This window comes from Capra hircus, chromosome 16 (assembly GCF_001704415.2).
Source record: "Capra hircus breed San Clemente chromosome 16, ASM170441v1, whole genome shotgun sequence".
NCBI lineage: Eukaryota > Metazoa > Chordata > Mammalia > Artiodactyla > Bovidae > Capra > Capra hircus.
Genome location: NC_030823.1, coordinates 48,806,035 through 48,825,578, shown reverse-complemented (window position 1 = coordinate 48,825,578; position 19,544 = coordinate 48,806,035).

The following is a 19,544-nucleotide window of genomic DNA, read 5'->3' as shown; positions in this document are numbered from 1 at the left end:
CGGATTTTGCGGACCAAACAGGCCCCAGGTTCCCAAAAGAGCTGCGCGGCAGACTTGGCAGACAGGGGCACAGATCCCGGGCTCCATCAGCCCCTACTTCCTGGGCTTCAGTTTTCCAGGTGTAAGGTGGTGGTGGGGAGGTGGGCGCAGGGGGGTGGCCACAGGGACGCGCGGAGGTGGGCGGTGGGAAAGCGCGGGAGCCGTGCGTCTCACGGCGCCTCGGGATTAGGGGCCGCGCGGGCCCACGTGGCCGCGCCCCGCCCCCGCCCCTCGAGGCCAGGGCAGGGCCAGGTCGCTGTCCCCAGCTGGTTAAAAACCCCGCGGTGTCAGAGAGCAGCTCGTTCCCAACCTCTGAAAGGCAGACAAGCCCTTTATTGCTCTATTATAAGGCTGAGCCAGATGGTCTTTTGGGAGTTGCCCCCCCTCGCCCCCCGCGGCCGCCCTCATTCATTCAGGGGCAGACCCCGGCGCTAATGCCGCCGGGAGGCTGGGGGCGGGGGAGCAGGCACGCTTCCGCCGCCGCCGCGCAGTGTGGGAACCGCCGGGCAGTGGGAACCCACAGCCCGCCCGCGGGGAGGGTCACTGATGGGCACGCACGGAGCTCCCGCGGGACTGCCCGCGTTCGTGGAGAGCTCGCGGGCCGGGCGGAGCGGGAGGACTCCTGGCGGCCCTCACCGGGTAGCCTGAACCCTACCGTGCCTCGGTCTCCTCATCTGTAAAGCAGGGAGGATGCCTGCGCCCACCTACTAGGTTTTGCAGTGCTGGATAGGGGCGGGCCGCGGCCCTCCGCCATTTTCATGCCTTCCGAGAAGAGCGCTGTTACATGTTTAAATCCTTGAAAGAAACATCCAAAGAAGAAAAATATTTTGAGACACGTGAAAATGAGATGGAATTCAAATTTCAGCATCCAGAAATAAAATATTACTGGACCACAGCCAGACGATCCCTCTGCTATTACTATAAGGAGTGCTGTTCTCCTGGATGGAGGCAGACCAGAGTGGGTGAACCGCAGGCCTCTAAACCCTGACATATTTACTGTAGGGCAGGTTTGGTCACCTGCAGTCAGGAACGGCACCCACCACATCGTCGCTGTGTTAACTGCACTGCTATCCTTACCAACCTCCCACCCCCAGCTCAGGAATAGGTCTTGCCCCCCACTGCATCCCTCTTGCTTCTGGGGCTGGTGTGGGAGCCCCACTCAGAGGGGCACCTTGCTGGTGAGGGTTTTCATGGCCACTGTGTGTGCCAGCTTCCTCTGTCCATGGGATTCTCCAGGCAAGAATACTAGGATGGGTTGCCATGCCCTCCTCCAGGGGATCTTCTTGATTCAGGGATCACCCCAGGGATCGAATTCCAGTCTCTTAAATCTTCTGCATTGGCAGGCGGATTCTTTACCACTAGTGCCACCTGGGAAGCCCTCATGCCCATTGTACGGGTAAGCAAACTGAGGCCCAGTTTGTAGCTGAGACCCGACTGGATACTGGGTTACGGCAGATGGGGCAGCAGAAAGCACCACGGCAGTCACTCAGCTCCTAGACCCCACTTGCATGTCTTCCACTGCCGGGTGGGGGAGGGGGGAATCTTCCCCTTCACACTCATTGGGAGGAGTCCATGCCCAAGCACAGGTGCTGTTGTGTACCACAGAGAAGATCCGTTTTGTGCTAAAAGCACCCAGCTCTGCCCACCCCCGCCTTCCCCGGCTAAAGTTAATTCTCACATGGCTGCCCCCAAGGACTCACTGGGGGCCCTAGGCTGCCTTGTCCAACCCCTTCCTCCACCCACCAGCAGTCCAGCTCTGGGCCTTGGTGTCCCCACTGATGGTTGGATTGGTCTTGCTGATCTGTAAGGTGCTCCCCTGCCTTGTGCTTAGGTCACTGGGGGCTTGAGGGATGGGAAATATAGGGGGCAACAGCTCAGAGGAAGGGGGCTTTAGGCAGGCCCTCTGGGGCCTGCCTGCTGTTGGATCAATTATGGAGGAATGCCAAGGAGACCTGCAGTTCTGGGGCACTGAGTTTCGAAATCCTTTCTCTTTGCCTCACTCAGCCCCATCCCCCTATCCTATGATGGCTGAAAGGAGAAAAGAATCCAGCTCTGCAGGTACTGTCCCAGCTGGGACCCTCTGCTCTCAGGTAATATGGGGATCACAGATGTGAGGCTCCACATCCTTCTTGGTCATTCCTCCCTGATCCCTGGACCCTCAGTTCCTTCCCAATCCCCCCACAGGATCCCTGCCCTGATGCCAAACTTCTTCATCAGCATTCCTTCTGGGTACCTGCTGGCTCCCACCTCCTGCAGACCCCATGTTATAACTGGCAGTCAGAGCCCAATGCCAGGGGCTCTAGGCTTCCAGCCCATTGAGGGGACCCCTCAGTGAGACTCAGCAGTGGCCCAGGGCACACTTGGTGCTCCCTGAGCCACTGGGCTGGGGAGTCTCCTTGGACCCACTCAGTGGGGCAGGGGACATGATGCCTGGTTCACAGGTGAAGGCAAGTGTAGCCAAACCAGTCTTGGGCTCCCAGCCAGCCAAAAGCTTAGGGGAGGGGGCAAGATCAAGCCTGCCCACCCCCAGCTACTTAAAGTGGTGGCTAAATGCCAGGCAGAGTGCCCAGAGCCTGGCCATGGGGTCTCCACTAAGGTAGAGGTTAGGGCTCCCTTCTCTGGTTTGCCCAGGTCTGGCAGTGACCCCACCTTCGGTGTCCCACTTCTAGCCTCTGGGATTCAGACGGCTCCTGGTCTCAACCACAGGTGTCCAGCAGGCGACCCCCTGGGTTCACCCAGTAGCTCCTTGGTTTCCCTGCGTGTGGAACAAGACAGGGGAACCCCAGTGGTCTCGCCAGCCCTGTGGACCCCCTTCGTCAGATGCTACTTGAGAAAGCCGGGGGGCCTGTGGACAGGGAGCCTGTGCTGCCCAAGGCTGATGCCGGCTCTTGGCTCTGGGGCTTTTTCTGAGCAGCAGCCCCGCAGCCCTGCCCACCCCCAGTCCGCGGGAATTTGGGCGGGAGGCCCGCTCCGGGTGGCTTCCCACACCCCGCCCCCTGCTGGGGACATTCATCCGGCACAAAAGGCGCGTGCCCGGCGACAAACTCATTCACACGGGCCGCCGGGCTTTGTGTGCGGGGCTGCGGACCCAGAGGCCATCTGGGGAGCAGTCGTCCCCGCAGGGCGGGGCCCGGGGCTGCCTTTGAAGGTTGAGGAAGCAGCAGTAGCTGGAAGGCCACACATCTGGCCTGGCATCACCTTCCTGTCTCACAGCCCCCAGGGTGTCCCATGCATGCCCCAGCCTGGCACTGCTAGGATGACAAGGGGACAAGGGGGATGCCTGCCTCCCCTCCCCAGCCCTTAGGATTGCTACCTCTTGGATGCACCCATCAGAGAGCCTCTGGGGGCAGCATGGCCTCAGGACAGGGCTGTGGGCTCAGGACTCAAACCCAGGCACTGTGACTACTACTACCACTTAGTAGTAGACCTCAGTTTCTTCATCTGTAAAATGGGGCTAACAGTCCATCGCAAGACCATGCTGAGGACGAAGGGAGGGGATAAAGGCAGAGTATTCAGGTGGCCATGCAGGCGCGGCTGGCACTAATGCTTTTGTTTCTACCCACCCCACTTGGTTCCATTTCTTGGGTTGGGGATCCCTGCCCACATGTGGGCCGCGTAAAAGCCACCTGATGGAACAGGAAAAGGCTGGGTGCAGGGCCAAGGAGCACCCAGGACGATGTGACCTCAGCAGTGGCGGGGCTGGTCTATCCTCTGTCCAGTAGAGCACAGGTGGGCCTGCCTCCCTCTCAGGATTCCAAGCAATTCCAGGGAGAGGCCGCATGTCCTACTTAGTCTGCATGCCGTAGGCGCTAAGTAAGTGTGCCCCACTCTCCCCATTCAGGCCCCCTGACCTCCACCCTGGGCCTGCCCTGAGTCAGCCCAGGGTGGGCACAGCCCCAAGCATACCCTTCTGCTGACCAGCCCCTGAAGGGCCAGGGACCTGGACAATCCGAGGGGAGAGCCCTGAGGGGCAGGGTGGGGGGGCTCCCTGAAAACCCCACCTCATGTGGCAGGCAGTTCTGAGCCTGGCAGCTGGACGGCTGGGGGCAGGGAGCGGGGCGTCAGGGTTTCCCCCGCTCAGGGATCCTTCCTGTCCAAGGGGCTGTGGGGCCAGGGCTTGGCGGACAGGACCTCTGCAGAGGCGCCCTGCCCCCACCCCCGCCGGGAGGGATGTCCTTGAGAGGGTGTCCTGCAGGCCCCAAGATAATCCCTGCCTTTGAGAGGCTGTGAGAGGCTGGCCGCGGACTTTCCCACAGCCCCACATAAAGGCCGGCCGCCAGCTGCTCTCCCACAAAAGGCTCCCAGCCTTTCAGGGCCCGGTGGCGGGTGGGGTGAGCAGAGGCGCAGTGCAGCCTACCTGGCCACCCCCAGGCAGAGCTCACAACCATGGAGGCGGCGCCTGCCCACTGACCACTGGGGGCTGGGAGGTCCCTGGGGCTGGGCACTTGGGAGAGCCCTATGGGGCCACCCAGGCCAGCCACCCGCCCCTCCCCTCCCTCTGCTGGAAGCTGGCATGGTTCTCAGACCTGTCACTCATCCTTGGCCTTCTCCCTTGGACCGGCACACTCCCGCTGCTATGCCTGCCTCACCACCAGCCTGCCCTCTCCCACTCCCCCACTGGCCTCAGATCACCATCACCCGCTGGCACACAGCCTTGCTGCTCTCACCTCCTTTTTACTTAGACACCCCCACCTGCCCCAACCCCATTCTGCCACACCATGCAGGTGACAAGAGGGAGACATGGCGAAGGCAGAAGGCTGGGCACAGCCTCCATCTTGACCTCAGCTTCCTCATCTGAGATGTGGGACAGCACTGCCACTTCCCTGGGCTGCTGTAAGAGCCCCCTAAATTCAGATGTTTCAAAATACCAAGTCCTGGAGGAAGCAGGGTGTGGGGTAAGGGAGGAGGGGAGGCAGGGTACCTGGCCTCAGGAATTAACTACCCAGTGCACATCAGACAAGGACCAGCCTGGGGAGGCCAGGGGAGCTTCCCAGAGGAGGTGGCAGCTGGAGGCTGGCTTCTCAAAAGCAGGGGGGAGTGTGGGAACTCTCCGGGGCAGAGGCAATGGCCTCTCGATGCAGCCCAGCTGGTAGGACCCTTTTCTGATTCAGGCCGTGTCTCCATGGGGCTCCACATTCTGGGGACCCTGCACCAATTGTCGCCCAGTGAGGATGGCCTTTTCCAGAAGGTCCCCTGTCTAGGAGAGCTCCGGGTCAGGTGTGAGCCACTGGAGAGGTTCATAGGAGGGACCAAATGTGTCACTGGTGGACAGACAGCGACCAGAACGTGGCCAGTGGGGACGCCTGTCCTCAGTGTCCGGGAAGGAACTGATCCGTACGCCAAGACCCCGGGGAGGGACACTTTCTCTGGTCCTGAGTCCTGCAAGGCTGCTGGCCGCTGGGGGCCCGGGCCATGGGGCTTTGAGGACTGGTATCAGGAGCAGAGATATTCAGCTTGCGCCCACGTGTCCCCCAGCGCCCCGCCCACACCCCCACCTGCTGGGGGCGGAGGCACTTCCTTATCCCAGCCAGCGGCCTCTGGCGTCCGAGCTTCATCCAGCTCTGGCCTCCGATTGGCTGCTGAGTGAGCCTGGGGAGGTGGGGAAGCGTGCCTGCCCTTGGGCCCCCTACCCTAGTCCCAGTCCGGTCCCATAAAAGCACCGCTACTACCGCCTTCCTGCCGCCCTCCTGCACCAGGCGCCCCAGCCCTTGGCGTGACCCCGTGAGTACCCCCAGAGTGAATCCTGATCCGAGTCTGGTGAGACTGCAGCGCAGGGCGTCCCCGGGGGTCCCTGCAGGGTCCAGCGGACACCTCGCTACCGCTCTGCTCTTCCTCCTGTTCGAGCAGTTTGCGCGGCGCTCGGTCAGGTCGGAGCCGGGGAAGGGACGAGCTGGAGATGGCGGTGGTACCATCCCTGGTACGCTTTGAGTCCGTCCTGGCGACGGTCGCGAAGGGGTGTCACCCAAACCCGGAGGTCAGGCCCCAGACAGCCCTCGCTCCTCCCCCCCACGCAGTCCCCAGCTGGGCTCACTCTCCCTGACACTGTTCACACTGCGGATGGATCCAGGGAAAGCGTGGCCTGCGGCCTCCGAGAAGCCTTCCGGACTTCTCCCTGCACCAACTGTGGATGGAGACCTAGGTCGAGCGGCAGAGCGCCTTGAGGAAGAACCCCTGCCCCCGCCGCCCCAGAGCCGCAGGCGCACGCGCTCCCCTCCCACTAGGGTCCCCTCCCACTAGGGTCCCCTCCCACTAGGGTCCCCTCCCACTAGGGTCCCAGGTCGGGGCTTAGCGGTGATGGCCAGCTGCAGTGCTCCTCCCGAAGAAGGCAATGTGGTTCCCCTCCTTTTCCCGCCAAGGCTGAGCAGCCCGGCCTGCCACTGTCCGCTGTGGGCTGTGCCCAGGCCTTGAAGAGGAGTGCTGGGGACAAGGGTTTTGTATATTACAAAGGCGGTAAATGATCAAGTTTGTCCATGGCAGGGAGTGGGGTGGGGTCGGGGCGGGCGTGCCTGGTCATCCCAGCCGGGCCCTGCAGCTCCACCTCTCCTTCTTTCAGGCTGGGAGAGGACTAGATGCTTTATGTTAGAGCGGGAGTGAGGTGGTGGCGTGCTGTGCCCTTGAAGGGCTTGCCCACCTGCTGGACATCAGTGGGCTAAGGGGCGCATGCCATCCCCGTGGGATACAGGGGTATGCATTGCAGAGGTGCAGGGTTCATACCATGTGTGTCTCAGAACTGGATCACGTGGAGCTTGAATAAAGGTCCTGGTCTGCAGACTCCACCTGGGTCTCTGCCCCACCCTCAAGTGGACCACCACCCCTGAGATTTGGGGTCCCTGCCCAGGGCATGGGGAGGGGTCTGGGCCTCCAGGGGTGGGGCATTGTGCCAGGGTGTCCTGGGCTGGATCCCTGCCCTGCTGACCTCTTCCCTGGAACTGTGGTCATTGCCCAGTCTACTCCCTCAGCCTCTAAGGACAAAGAAGACCCTCTGTCTTCTGGGGCCGCCCTGAGCCAGGCCTCCTAGGGGGAGCCTCCTGTCTCTGGGAGCTCCCTATGGTGCCCTCGATGTGGGTTCTGAGCCAGAGCGACCTTGTCCCCAGTTCACGGCAGATCGTCCCTAGTGTGACCCTGCTGACCCTGCAAAGGACACACCGGGAATTGGGTGGGGGTGGGCTGGCGCCTCTCAGCAGTGGAGGCTGGCCCTAACCTCTCTCGCTCCCTTTCTGCCCCTGTGGTGGCCGCCCAACATTACTGAGTAGAGCAAGGACTGGGGCTCCCCCAGGTACGTCTTCGTGGACCCCTAAATCTTGCCCCCATCTGTTCTCCACGATTAGACCCCCTCCTCCCTTGGCGGCAAGGCTGAGAAGTCACGGGTCCTGGGCCCAGCCCGTGTCCCTCACTGAACTGGTATGGGAGGGGACCGGGGTCACAATCTTAAAGGGAGTGTGGCCCCAGGCTCCTTCCCCCGATCCGCCCCTCCCCTGCTCCTTGTCTAAAGCCCATCCAGGAGAGATCAGGGCATAGATCCGGGGTTTGCTGCCCCCTGGCGTCTCCTGGCCTGGTCCTGCCGCCTGGTGGCTCCCAGAAGGGAAGGGACTCTGAGTTCCCTCGCTTCTCAGCAGAAGTGGAGGTGGAGGATCCCTGGGCCCAAGTCCGCCCCAGGCCAGGTGCAGACAGAGCCAGGGGCTGCCCCCGCCTGGGCGGGGCTTCAGTCAAGCTCTGGAAAAGGGGTAAACTATGTGGAGAGCAAGCGGAAGTTAGAGAAGGTGGTCAGCGGGCAGAGGTGGTGGCCACAGCAGCAGGCAGCAGCCTCGTGGATGGCGTGGCTGCCTCTGTGCCTGGAGTGGCTCCAGATGGGGTTGTGCGCCATCTCCCACTCCAATGCAGGTTCCCACCTCTGAGCCCCTGCTCCACACTCAGGCTCCAGTTACTCCCCTTACTCCTCTGGGGGAGGGGCAGCCACCAATGGGCCACCCCTCTGCCCCATTCCCCAGCATCCAGTAGGTGTTTAATAAATGTGGGTTACACAGAGCTTGGCTTCCTGGAGACCTGAGGAGCCTGGACTCAGGGTAAGGCCCACTGGCTCAGAGCCCTCCAATTTTCTTATCAGAGGCGGGCAGAGACCCTCAGCTGTGGAGCGGGTGACCGCCTGGTCCCTGGGCCCTGGAGGGCCCCCCTCCCCGCCAGCTTATCTGGGGACCTTGGTCCTGGGGCGGGGCTGGGGCCGTGGACACGGTCCTCTGCTTCTGGGTCAATTGGGCAGTTGGTTATTGTGGCTGGCTGGCGAATCTAGGGAGCCAATCTGTCATGTGTCAGATATCTCAGCAGCAGAGCGTGGGGGATAGGTTGACCACGTCCATGTCACAGGTGGTGGAGACTCAGGGCTGCCTCACAAGTGCTGTTCAAAAGGGCAGGAACACATGAGTTGGGTGTGGGGAGACTCTCACCAGGCTGTGGCCACACAAGATTCCCCTCATGTCCCAGGTTTTCTTTGTGAAATGAAGCCCATGACCACATTGAAACAAAGGAGACAGGCCGGGGTGAGCATCTTTTAAATGTCCTGATAACAGTTTGGGGGAAGGACATGATCATGGTTCACATTTAAAAAGGAAACCATGCTCTTGAAGGTGGACAACACCAGCTCCCAGGCCCCGGGGCCCCACCCTCCAGCGTCACCTCCTGGAGGCAGTGGTTCCTTTTTCTGGCCAAGGAAGGAAGCTGGAGCAACACCCCGGGGTGGCACCTCAAAGGTGTAGGGTCCATGGCCCAGGAGCCTGGACACTGGCCATCTCTTCCTGCACGTAGTGTGCAGACCTTTAGTTCACATGCTTCCTTTTTATTCATATTCTTTTAGTTGATGTTTTGTTTGGAGATAATTCACAGGGAATTGTGCGAAACAACACAGAAGGAGCTCATGCACCCTTCACCATCAGTAACACCTCACAAAACGATAGTGCAGAGGGACTTCCCTGGCCGGCCAGTGGATAAGAATCCATGCTTTCATTGCAGGGGTGAGGGGTTGTGGGTTTGACCCCTGGTCTCGCATGCTGCATGGCACGGTTGGGGGTGGGAGGACCAACCCCCAGGGATCAGATTAGGGGTGCTGATTGGGTCCAGATGCAGAACATTCCAAAACCGCGAGGATCACCCCTGCTTTCTTTGCAAACAAAACGTTATTGAATCATTAATTTCAGATTGTGATAAAACATACATACATACTTTAAGTTACCACCTTAGCCATTTCTAAGTGTGTAATTCTGCTATCTTAAGGATATAAATATGGTTGTGCAGCCATCAGCACTATCTGTCTCCAGAACTTTTTCATCATCTCCATAGAAACTCTGTCCCCATTGAGCACTCACTCCCCTTCCCCCCTTCACCTGCTATCTCTGTGGACTTGGCTGCTCTAGACACTCACGTGACTGGAGTCATTCAGTGCTTGTCCCTTGACGTCAGCTTGTCACGTAGCATCATGTCCTCAAGGTTCATCCACACTGTGGCAGGTGCCAGAGCTCTATCCCTTCTTCTGGATGAATAACTCTCCCTTGTATGGGGGTGCCACTCCTCTGTTGCTGGACTCCCAGTGTTTTCCACCTTTTGGTGACTAACTCTGCTGTGCCACGTGAGTGTACAGAGTGCTGGACAGGCCCCTGGAGGCAGGACTAGACCTGATTCATTTCTGAATCCCACAGTCCAGGGCTGAGGAGTGGGGGCCCATTGTGGAGGGTGGGGAGTCAGGGGTGCAGCAGGCGAGGAATACCTGACAAGGCTTCCTTCTGGGGACAGTATGGGGCTCCCAGGGCTGTCCTGGTCACCTGGCCTTGACCAGCAGTGAATGTTAATCCATGTCCTCATCAGCCTTTTTCTTGTAAAAGTGAAACATGCAGTTCCCCAAACTCACAGCCTGTAGAAGAGGATAGAGAAGAAAGTGGAGGTTGTCTGTGTCAGCCCTTCCCCCTCCCCCATACTCCCATCCCTCCATCCCCCATCCCCAGATCCAGAAGCTTTATCAGGCAAAGGGGCCCATGGTGGGTGCCTTCCCTGAAAAACGGTGTCCCCACCCAGGGGGATTTGATGAGGAGTTTTACAGCAGTGGTTCAGGGGTGGGATTGCTAATAAGGATCAGGGTGCGGGCAGGGCCTCAGTTACTGTCCTCCATTGTCCCCTTCCTTCCCTGATTAGCAACTGTCTGAATCTGCTCTTTGAAACTCAGGGAAGGTCATAGAGGCTGGAGTCTATTCCTTACAAACAAGAAATGGTGCACACAGAAAGGCTTCTGTGCCTGGGAGCCCCAGAGGCTCTGATAGGTTTCACTGTCAGGGACAAGGCAAGTCGATGATGGAGCATCTCAGTTCATCCCGCTGAGTGGGTGGAGCGAGGCTGGAGCTGAGGCTGAGGCAGGAAGCAGCAGCAGTCGCTGCATCAGCAGGGTCACTTCTGTGGCCCGACTGCGATTGTGTTCCGTCTGCAGTCAGACCTGGTCGACGTGTCTTTGCGGGCATTGGCTGTGCTGTGCTGTTGTTCTGTTCACTGGGAGAGCAGCCAGGCGGGCAAGCAGCTATCCTCGGCCTCACTGTTACCCATCGGGTTTGTTCTGAGTCTCTGTTCGGTGCCAGGTGCTGGGGACACAGACAGCACTGAATCGAGGGAGAAAGTTCGTGGCCCTCGGGGATTGCATTCTGCTCTGTGTCTGTTTGCCCTGTGTCCCGTCTACTCTGGATTCATGTGTTGAAGTGCTGACCTCCAGCGTGGCTGCATCTGGAGACGGCTCTCAGGAGGTGGGTAGAAGGGAAGGGCGCTGGTCCCAGGGGACTGGTGTGCTCCTAAGAAGAGAGACATGGGGGATGTGGGTGAGAATGTGGCAAGAAGGCAGCCATCTGCGAGCCAAGGAGGGAGGCCTCAGGCCGACCCTGGACACCTTGATCTCAGATCTCCAGCCTCCAGACCTGTGAGAAATGATTTTTTCTTGTTGAAACCCTGAGACTCAGGTACATTGCCACGGCAGCCCTCACCACTAGCCCCGCCCCCTTTCCAGGCAGGCCCCAGCCCCATCCAAGCATCCCTGATCTCTTTCACTTGTGGTGATGTCTGCCTGCTCCCAGATTTCACAGCATTGCAGTCATGCAGCCTGGCTCTTCACTCAGCATAGTGACTGCAGGGTTCCTTTGATGCTGTGTGCACCAAGATTCATTGTCTTATTGCTGAGTAGGGTCCCGTTGTACGAATACGCCACGCTTTATGTGTCTACTCACCTGTCTGGGTGGTTTCCGGCTCTTGGTGATTACTGGGGAAGCTGCTCTGAACTTCTGTAAACAAGTTCTGATGTGGACGTGCATGAGGGCTAGGTCGCTTCAGTCGTGTCTGACTCTGCCACCCTATGGACTGTGTGTCACCCTCCAGCCTCGTCTGTCCATGGGATCCTCCAGGCAAGAATACTGGAGTGGGTTGCCATGCCCTCCTCCAGGGGATCTTCCCCACCCAGGGATCAAACAAGTGTCTCAGATCTCCTGCATCGGCCGACGGGTTCTTTACCACTAGGACCACCTGGCAAGCCTTCTGGTGTGGACATGTCTTCTCATTTCTCTTCCTTACTTACCCAGGAGGGGAATTGCCCGGCCCTGTGTTAGGTGTGTCTGTAAGTTCGTAACAACTTGCCAATCCGTGACCCAAAGTGGCCGTTCCATGTTCCATTCATCCCTGGGAGTGCTGAGATTCCCAATGGCTCTGTGTGCTCGTCAGCATTTGGTCAGACGTTAATCTTGGCTGTTCCGTTGGTTTCAGTTTGGGTTTCCCTGTTGACTCATGATGTTTTGCCAGTGCTCTCTATGCATCTTGGGTTTGAAATATTTGTTCGAATCTCTGCAAATTGGATTGTCTTACTGTAACAGTTCCCTGGTGGCTCAGATGGTAAAGAATCCACCTGCAATTCGGGAGACCTGGGTTGGGAAGATCCCCTGGAGGAGGGCATGACAACCCACTCCAGTATTCTTACCTGGAGAATCCCCATGGACAGAGAAGCCTGAAGGGCTACAGTCAATGAGGTTGCAAAGAGTCAGACATGACTGAACGACTAAGTGCAGACCCTGTAACAGTTATATCTTTTGGCTCCAGGATATTAATGTATGTGATGTGAGTATTTTTTCCCTGCAGGTGGTTTGCCTTTGCTCCAGCCCCCTCTACAGGTTGGGCCATGACCAGCAGCATTGCCACCCCCTCCAGATCTCACCAAGAGTGGACCCGGCCACACTGCTTAGCGCACATTCTTCCTCACTGTACACCTTTCTCGCCTTGTCTCCCGGACTCCCAGGGCTCCTATTCATCCTTCAGAGACCTGCCTGGCGTCTGCTGCCCAGAAGTGAGCCTTCACCACATGAAGCTACTTCAGCTTTTTAAAAAAATTTATTTTTTTAAAAAAAGATTTACTTATATTTTTGGCTGTTCTGGGTCTTTGTTGCTGTGCACTGGGTTTGTCTAGTTGCAGCGAGTGGGGGCTATTCTACTTGCTGTGCGAGAGCTTTCCATTGAAGTGGTTTCTCTTGGAGCATGGGCTCTAGGAGCTCAGGCTCAGTAGTTGTAGCTCGTGGGCTTAGTTGCTTCACGGCACGTGGGATCTTTCCTGACTAGGGATTGAACCTGTGTCCCCTGCACTGGCAGCAGACTTTTAACCACCAGATCACCACAGAAGCCTTACTTTGACTTTTAGACCTCATCTCCTCACTAGACCATGAGCCCAGGAGGCCATCCAAGGGCTTACAACCCAATGCTGGGGTGTGGTGGGGAGGGGGCGGGGCAGGGGGAGGATGGTCCAGCCAGCAGTGCGGCTCCCTATTCAGGCTTCAACTCGCTGATGCGTGTGGGTAATGTTGGAGCAGTCCAAGCGCGAGTTGGAAAAGAATTTCCAGACACAGAGCATTTCAGAAGGGAGTGAGTTTATTAAGAGCAAAGAGCAAAAATAATGTGGGCACTGCGCATACAGCGGGCTGACCTCTTGACAAACCAGGAAAAGTGGACAGTTTTTGTGGGTTAATAGCCAGTTGTTATAGCAAAATTCCTACTGGACGGTTGGCATTAGGTGATTGGCTGGGGAGCTATAGGGTGCTTACTGGAGTGGGCATCTTTGCCTAATGGGGAGTCAGGAAGCTCCTTAGTGATCATCAGGGGCTTTTGGCAACAGTTACAAAGGGGCTCAGTCAGTTTCAGAGGTGTCCTTGGTTCTGGGCTCTGCTTCTGTGGCCTTGGGGGAAGGCTTCAACAGGTAAGTCCTGCTCCTTGCTGTGCCTCAGTTTCCCTACCTGCCCAGCATGGGCAGGGTGAATGAAATGATCTCTGAGGATGTATCAGATGTGGGGGGGGATTCAAGATGTTGGGGTACCCCTACCTGGAGGAGCACCCCAGGAGGTGAGAGGACAGTGAAGGCGTGGGAGGGAGCAGAGGAGGTGCTAGTGCCCCAGACCAGGCCCTAGGCCCCTGCCATACTACTGGGGTTCCAGAATATTCTAAAGCACTACTCAGAGTCCATCATGGGCAAGCCAAGGCTGCAGGGGGGTGCAGCCTTCACTGGAAACCCCCAGGTGCCTGCAGGCAGTGAGGAGACAGTGTCTGTGAAAATTGGGGCAGGAGCCCAATCTGATGTACCCTCCCAGGAGGACGAGAGCTGTGCTGGTGGGCATCTCACAGGGTCTCCCAAGCCACTGGGTTGTATTCCCTCCACGCTGCCTCCAATTCCTGGAGTCCGTGGGGCTGGAGGTTGGGCTGGGGGCCAGCTCTGCCTCTGAGCTCTGGGAAGCTTTGCGGAACAGGAAGTGGTCAATCCCTGCCCCACCCCCATGACTGAACCCCTGCCATATCCCAGGCTCTCCTCCTCAGGCTCCCCTGGAAATGGAAGTAGGTGGTGACCATGAGCACGTGGTGGGTGCTAGCCAATTCTACCAGCAGAACTCCTGCCTGGGGAGATCTGGGCAAAACTGGCTGACCCATGTGCCTGCAGCCTGGGGATGTGACCTTCCCGTGGAGTCTTGCCCTCCCAGCGTCCTGCTCTGTGGAAGGCGGGGCTCCTCACACCCTCCTTCTGCAGCCCAGAAGTCCCTGCCCCCAGGCCTACTTCTTGTCCATCTGAGGACTGCCGAGGAGCTGAGAAGTCTGGACCCACTGGATGGGAAGATTGGGGTTCGGGTCTGAGCACAGCTGGCTGGGGTTACAGGGGAGACTCTGGGCAAGGCCTGTCCGTTTCTAAGCCCCATCTCCCCTTCAGCGAAGTGGAGCAAAACTGTCCAGTCTAGCCCTTTTCCAGAGACAGGTGGGGGTGGACACAGTGGGGAGCCCCTGTAGTCATCAGAGATGGCTCAGTACACCCTGCTGCAACTCATGGCTCCTCTGGTGGTTGGGAAGGAGCCACCCTCTGCAGAGCTGAGGGAAATGGGGTAAACAGCCAGAACCACAGCCTGGCAGAGGTGGGGACATGTACTGGGCACACTGCATGGGGGCTGTCGGTGCTTCTCTGGAGGACTGGTTACTGTTTCTGCAGAGTCTGAGACAGGTAAGGGGGAAGCCAAGCTGAGCTCCTTTGGTGGGCTCAGTGTTGTGGGGAAGAACAGGTGGGCTCTCGGGGGGTCAGAGCAAGGGGAGGCGCAGATGACCTTTGGGGGTCATCTGCTTCTATAGGAACTCTAATGCATGAGGGAGCGGCCAGGAAGCTGGTTCCCTGAGTGAGGCAGAGGGAGGATCTGTGATTGTGGGGGGCCTCACCTCTCCACTTACATGCCCCTCCCCATGTGGCTCAATCAGTAAAGAGAACTTCTGCAATGCAGGAGACCTGGGTTCAATCCCTGGGTCGGGAAGATCCCCTGGAGAAGGGCATGGCAACCCACTCAGTACCCTTGCCTGGAGAATCCCATGGACAGAGAAGCCTGGCGGGATACAGTCCATGGGGTCACAGAGAGTCAGACTGAGTGACTAACACTTTCACTTTCCCTCCTTTGGCCTGGTCAGCTCCTGCCACCGACACAGGCTGCTCCCCTCCCAGCCTGACACTGGTCTCCCCACCTCTCCCCTGAGCATAGCCTGCACCTGACTCTGAGCTGTCACCGAGGGGCCTGCTCCCCTGGCAGCTGTGGGCCCAGGGGACACTGGGGACTGGGGAGCAAACCCTTCCTGCCTCAGGTGACCCCTGTGTGGCTTTCCAGGGCACTGCAGCCAGGGTCTGAAGGGTCCTGAGGCGGGGCATGGAGCCTTTGCGAGTTGGGGGTCTACCACTCTGGTGCCCGGGGCCCAAGGCTGACAGTGGGAGCATGGCGAGACCCCTGAGCCTCTGCCTGTCCCACCAGCCAGCCCTGTCCCCACTCCTGCCCCTTGGGTGCACCCCAGTGACCCCCTCCCTCCCCAGTCCCTGCCTGGGCCATGTCCCTGTCCTGACCTCACTTGGCCTCTGTCCCCCAGTATCCAGATCTCCTGGACTGACCCATGTTGCTGGTGCCCAGTCCCCTGACCTCAGGAGAGCCACACCCACCCTCAGCAGAAGACCCCTCTGTGGGTCCCTCCCCAACAGCTCCACTCAGGGGTCTCAGGTGACCCCACTGCAGGTAAGGGCGCTCCCTGGCCTGGTGGCACTTAGCTGGAGTGTGCTTTGGGGTGGGGCCCTGTGGCTGGCACCCATCTCCACCCCCAGCTGGCAGCCGGTCCTGGGTGATAAGCCCAGATACTCCTGCAGCTGGGTGGAGATCACCTTCTTCTGGCCAGTGTGGCTCCCCTGCCAGTCCAGTCGTCACTCCTCAGGGAGGCCCCTGACAGCCAGGCAGAACCCGCTCTGGAACTAGGACCCCCGGCAGGGCTTCTCCCAGCCTCTGGCCCAGAGCAGCCTGTCTCTCCTGCCTGCTGGGCCTGCTGAGCCCCAGGCCCAGCGCATGCCTGCAGGGAGGCTGATGGGCTGTCCAGCCTGGAGGGCTTTGGGATCCCTGGGGGTGGGGTTCCCACTCTGCCACAGGGAGGCTGCGGCCTGAGCAGGGTAGTCATACTCAGCCATTCCTGGAGCTGGTCCTGGGAACACTGTGGCATTTCTACAGAGCGTGGTCAGCAGCAGGGCTGCTGCCCCATTTCACAGAGATAGAGACTGCGGCCAGTACCATCTCCCTTAGGCGCTGTACCTCCTCCTCCTGCATCACCCTGCCCTGGCGATGATCCTGGGCAAAGAGGAGGAGATGGGGCCTGAGTGCTGCCTGAGAGCAGCCCTGAGGGTACCTCCTCTGAGGGGCTGTTTCTGGGGGTCAGCACTATGGGCTGAGGGCAGACACCCCACCCCTCCCAGTCCAGGAGCACCTGCATTCACAGTGCCCACCAGCAGCGGCATGAAGCTCCTGACAGGGGCACAGATAGGGGCACCCCCTGTGGCTCCCATTCTTTCCCCTGAGATTCTCACAGCCACACTGCACAGGGCACCTGGCCTGGGTACCTGCCATTTCATTTGTGGCCAGAACCTGGGGCTCAGAGCGGCCCCTGTGAGAGAACCAGGCCCCAAAAGGGCCTGACATTCTTGCAGAATGATCTGACATACCCCAGCAGGCTCACTGTGGGGCTAGGAAGAGCTCAGGTGTCTTTAGGTCCCTGTGGATGGGTCGTACCTGCCAGAAGTATCCAGGTGGCTGTGGTGGGTAGGCTCCCTTCTGCCCTGTCAGCCCTGAGTGCCCTGGACCCCTGGGCGGCAGGGTACCAGGTGAAGCAGCCCTAGGGGGAGTTTCCGGGTATGCTGTGTGCTCCCTGCACCCTGGGGAAGTCCACCATCCCCCTCAATGCCTGATCAAGGGTCTGCAGTGCCGTCTGTGACCCAGGTAGGAAGCTGACCCTAACCCCGAAATCCTGCTGCCAACTGACGCACGTCCAGGCTGTCGTGCTTCAGCACAGAGGGTACCACATGTGGCTGCCACCAAGACGACTTCTGTGATAGCAGGAATGGGGATGACTATCCTGGGGCTCACCCCGCGCCATCTGCAGAGGAGGCCAGAGGTCTCAGGAGAGAGGTGAGCCGAAGGGGCTAGGCACCCCGGTCCCCAGGTCTCTGGGCAGCGCAAGAGCAGCCTAGTCCCCTGAAATCCTCTGGAGACACAGACTGTAGACCCAAGCCAGAGGGGGCAAGCCCAGCGCCCCCTCCTGACCTGGGTCCTTGGGCCCCTCTTGTTACTCAGGCACTGAGTGGTAGGACAGGTTGTGAAAACTGTCCTCCTGGGATCTTCTCTCCTGACAGAACCCTGGAGGAGTGCCAGCCCCAGACCCAGTAGGTGGTCCTCGTGGTCTTAGCCCCATGTTCCTGGGAGGTAAGGGCCCTCCCCCAGCAGAAAGCCCACAGGCCTCACCCTGGCTGCTCCCCATTGTGTGCCAGCATCTAGAAGACGTCACCTGCACCCTGGGCTCATACACACATCACCCCAGCAGAGAGAGCCAGAGCCAGCAGGTACCGGTTACCTGGAGGTGGATGATGGCCCTTCTGCGGAGCGGATGCAGAGGGGGTGCTGCTGCCCCTCCTGTGGTTCTGAGGTCAGGGCTGGGGGAGGGCTCCAGGGGTCTTATAAGGGAGGTTCTGGAAGTGAGGACCCTTCTCCTGCAGCGGGACCCCCACACGCTGATCCCCTGGCCCCCGAGCGGACCTGGGTGCTCAGAGACTCTGGAGGGAGCCTGGGGTCACCGGGCGGGGGGATACTGCCACAGTAAGGGAGTCTGAGGGTCCTCTCTCCCCACTGTGCACCGCCTTCCTCTTCCCAGGTCTGTCCCTCTGTCTGTGGCGTCAGCTCCAACAGTTTCCATCCCTGACACGGTTCTCTCCATACTCCTCCTCTGGGTCTGTCTCTCTCCCACTCTGGGTCTAGAGGCCTCACTCTCCTCTCTTCCTTGCCCTCCCCTTTCCCATCTCTCCTTCCTCACTATGTCCTGTTCTCCCTCCTCCAGCTCCCTCCTCTCGTCCCCACCCCCACCTGCCACCCTCCACCCCAGCATGGGGACCGGAAAGTCAGATAGACCAGCATTCACACCCAGAGCTGCCCACTAACCATGTCTTCCAGGCCACTGCCTCCGCCTCTCTGAGCCCAGCTGTGGGGTGGGGACCCTTGTGGGCACATGAGCCGCAGGCCATCCAGCTGCCTTATTCAGGGAAGAAAATCAATGGATAAAGAGCTTGATGTGAAATAGGATATTTACACAGTCTCAACATATCTCCTGGAGCAGGCTCATCACTGGGAATGAGTCATGAGAAGTCCTTGCTTCTCATGACTTCCCAGAAAGTCTGAGGAGAAACAGATTTATAGAATCTCAAATAATCTCCCCCCAAATATATCTTTTTAAAATTAAGTTTTGGTCATGCTGGGTCTTTGTTGCCGAGCAGGCTTTCTTGGGTTGTGGTGAGCGGGGGGCTGGTCTTTGTTGCAGAGCCCAGACTTCTCATTGCAGTGGTGGAGCGTAGGCTCCAGGCCCAAGGGCTTTCATGGCTGTGGCTCCCAGGCTCTAGAAGGCGGGCTCAGTAGCAGTGGCACACAGGCTTAGCTGCTCCACGGCACGTGGGATCTTCCTGGACCAGGGATCGAACCTGTGTCTCCTGCATTGGCAGGCAGATTCTTTACCATTGAGCCCCTAGGGAAGTCCCAAATATATCTTTCAATAACAGAGGGGAATTCCCTGGTGGTCCAGTGGTTAGAACTCAGGGCTTTCACTGCTGTAGGCCCTGGTTAGAGACCTAAGGGGGCTTCCCGGTTGGCTTCAACAGTAAAGAATCTGCCTGCAATGCAGGAGACCTGGGTTCGATCCTTGGGTTGGGAAGATCTCCTGGAGGAGGAAATGGCAACCCACTCTAGTATTCTTGCCTGAGAAATCCCATGGACAGAGGAGCCTGGCAGGCTACAGTCCGTGGGGTCGCAAGAGTTGGACACGACTTAGCAACTAAATCACCAGAGGAGCCTGGTGGGCTACCGTCCATGGGGTCCTAAAGAGTTAGACATGACTGAGTGACTAAAGTTTTCACCTTTTCTGGAGAACTAAGATCCTGCAAACTTCGTGGCCAAAACCCAACCAACCAACAAAACAAAGAAACAAAACATAGCAAAAGAGGAAATGGAGCTGAACAGGACTCTAGTTTAGAAATCCCTTCCAAATGTGATATCCCTATGAGGCTGCATTCATGCCCATCCCGTCCAGTCCAGCCCCAGGAGGGAGGGGCCCACAGGCCTGTCCTCCTGATGAACTGGGGCTCAGGGGGCGGGGGAACAGGGGGATGTGGTGCCACAAGGGGCTGGTGGCTGCCGCCTCACAGGGCTGGCTCAGTGTTTGCGCTGCTCAGGGGTGAGGGGAGGGCTCAGGCTGCCTGTGGCTGATGGGGAGGTGGGTGGTGGTAGGGGCAAACCCTTTGAGTAGGAGCTCCTTTCTCTGCAGGGTGGAGTCTGAATCAAGCTCAGGAGGGGTCCCACCAGCTCCTCTTGCCCCTACACTTGGGCCTGGGTGACCTGAAGCTTCCAGCAGGCACGATCAGAGATACCTCA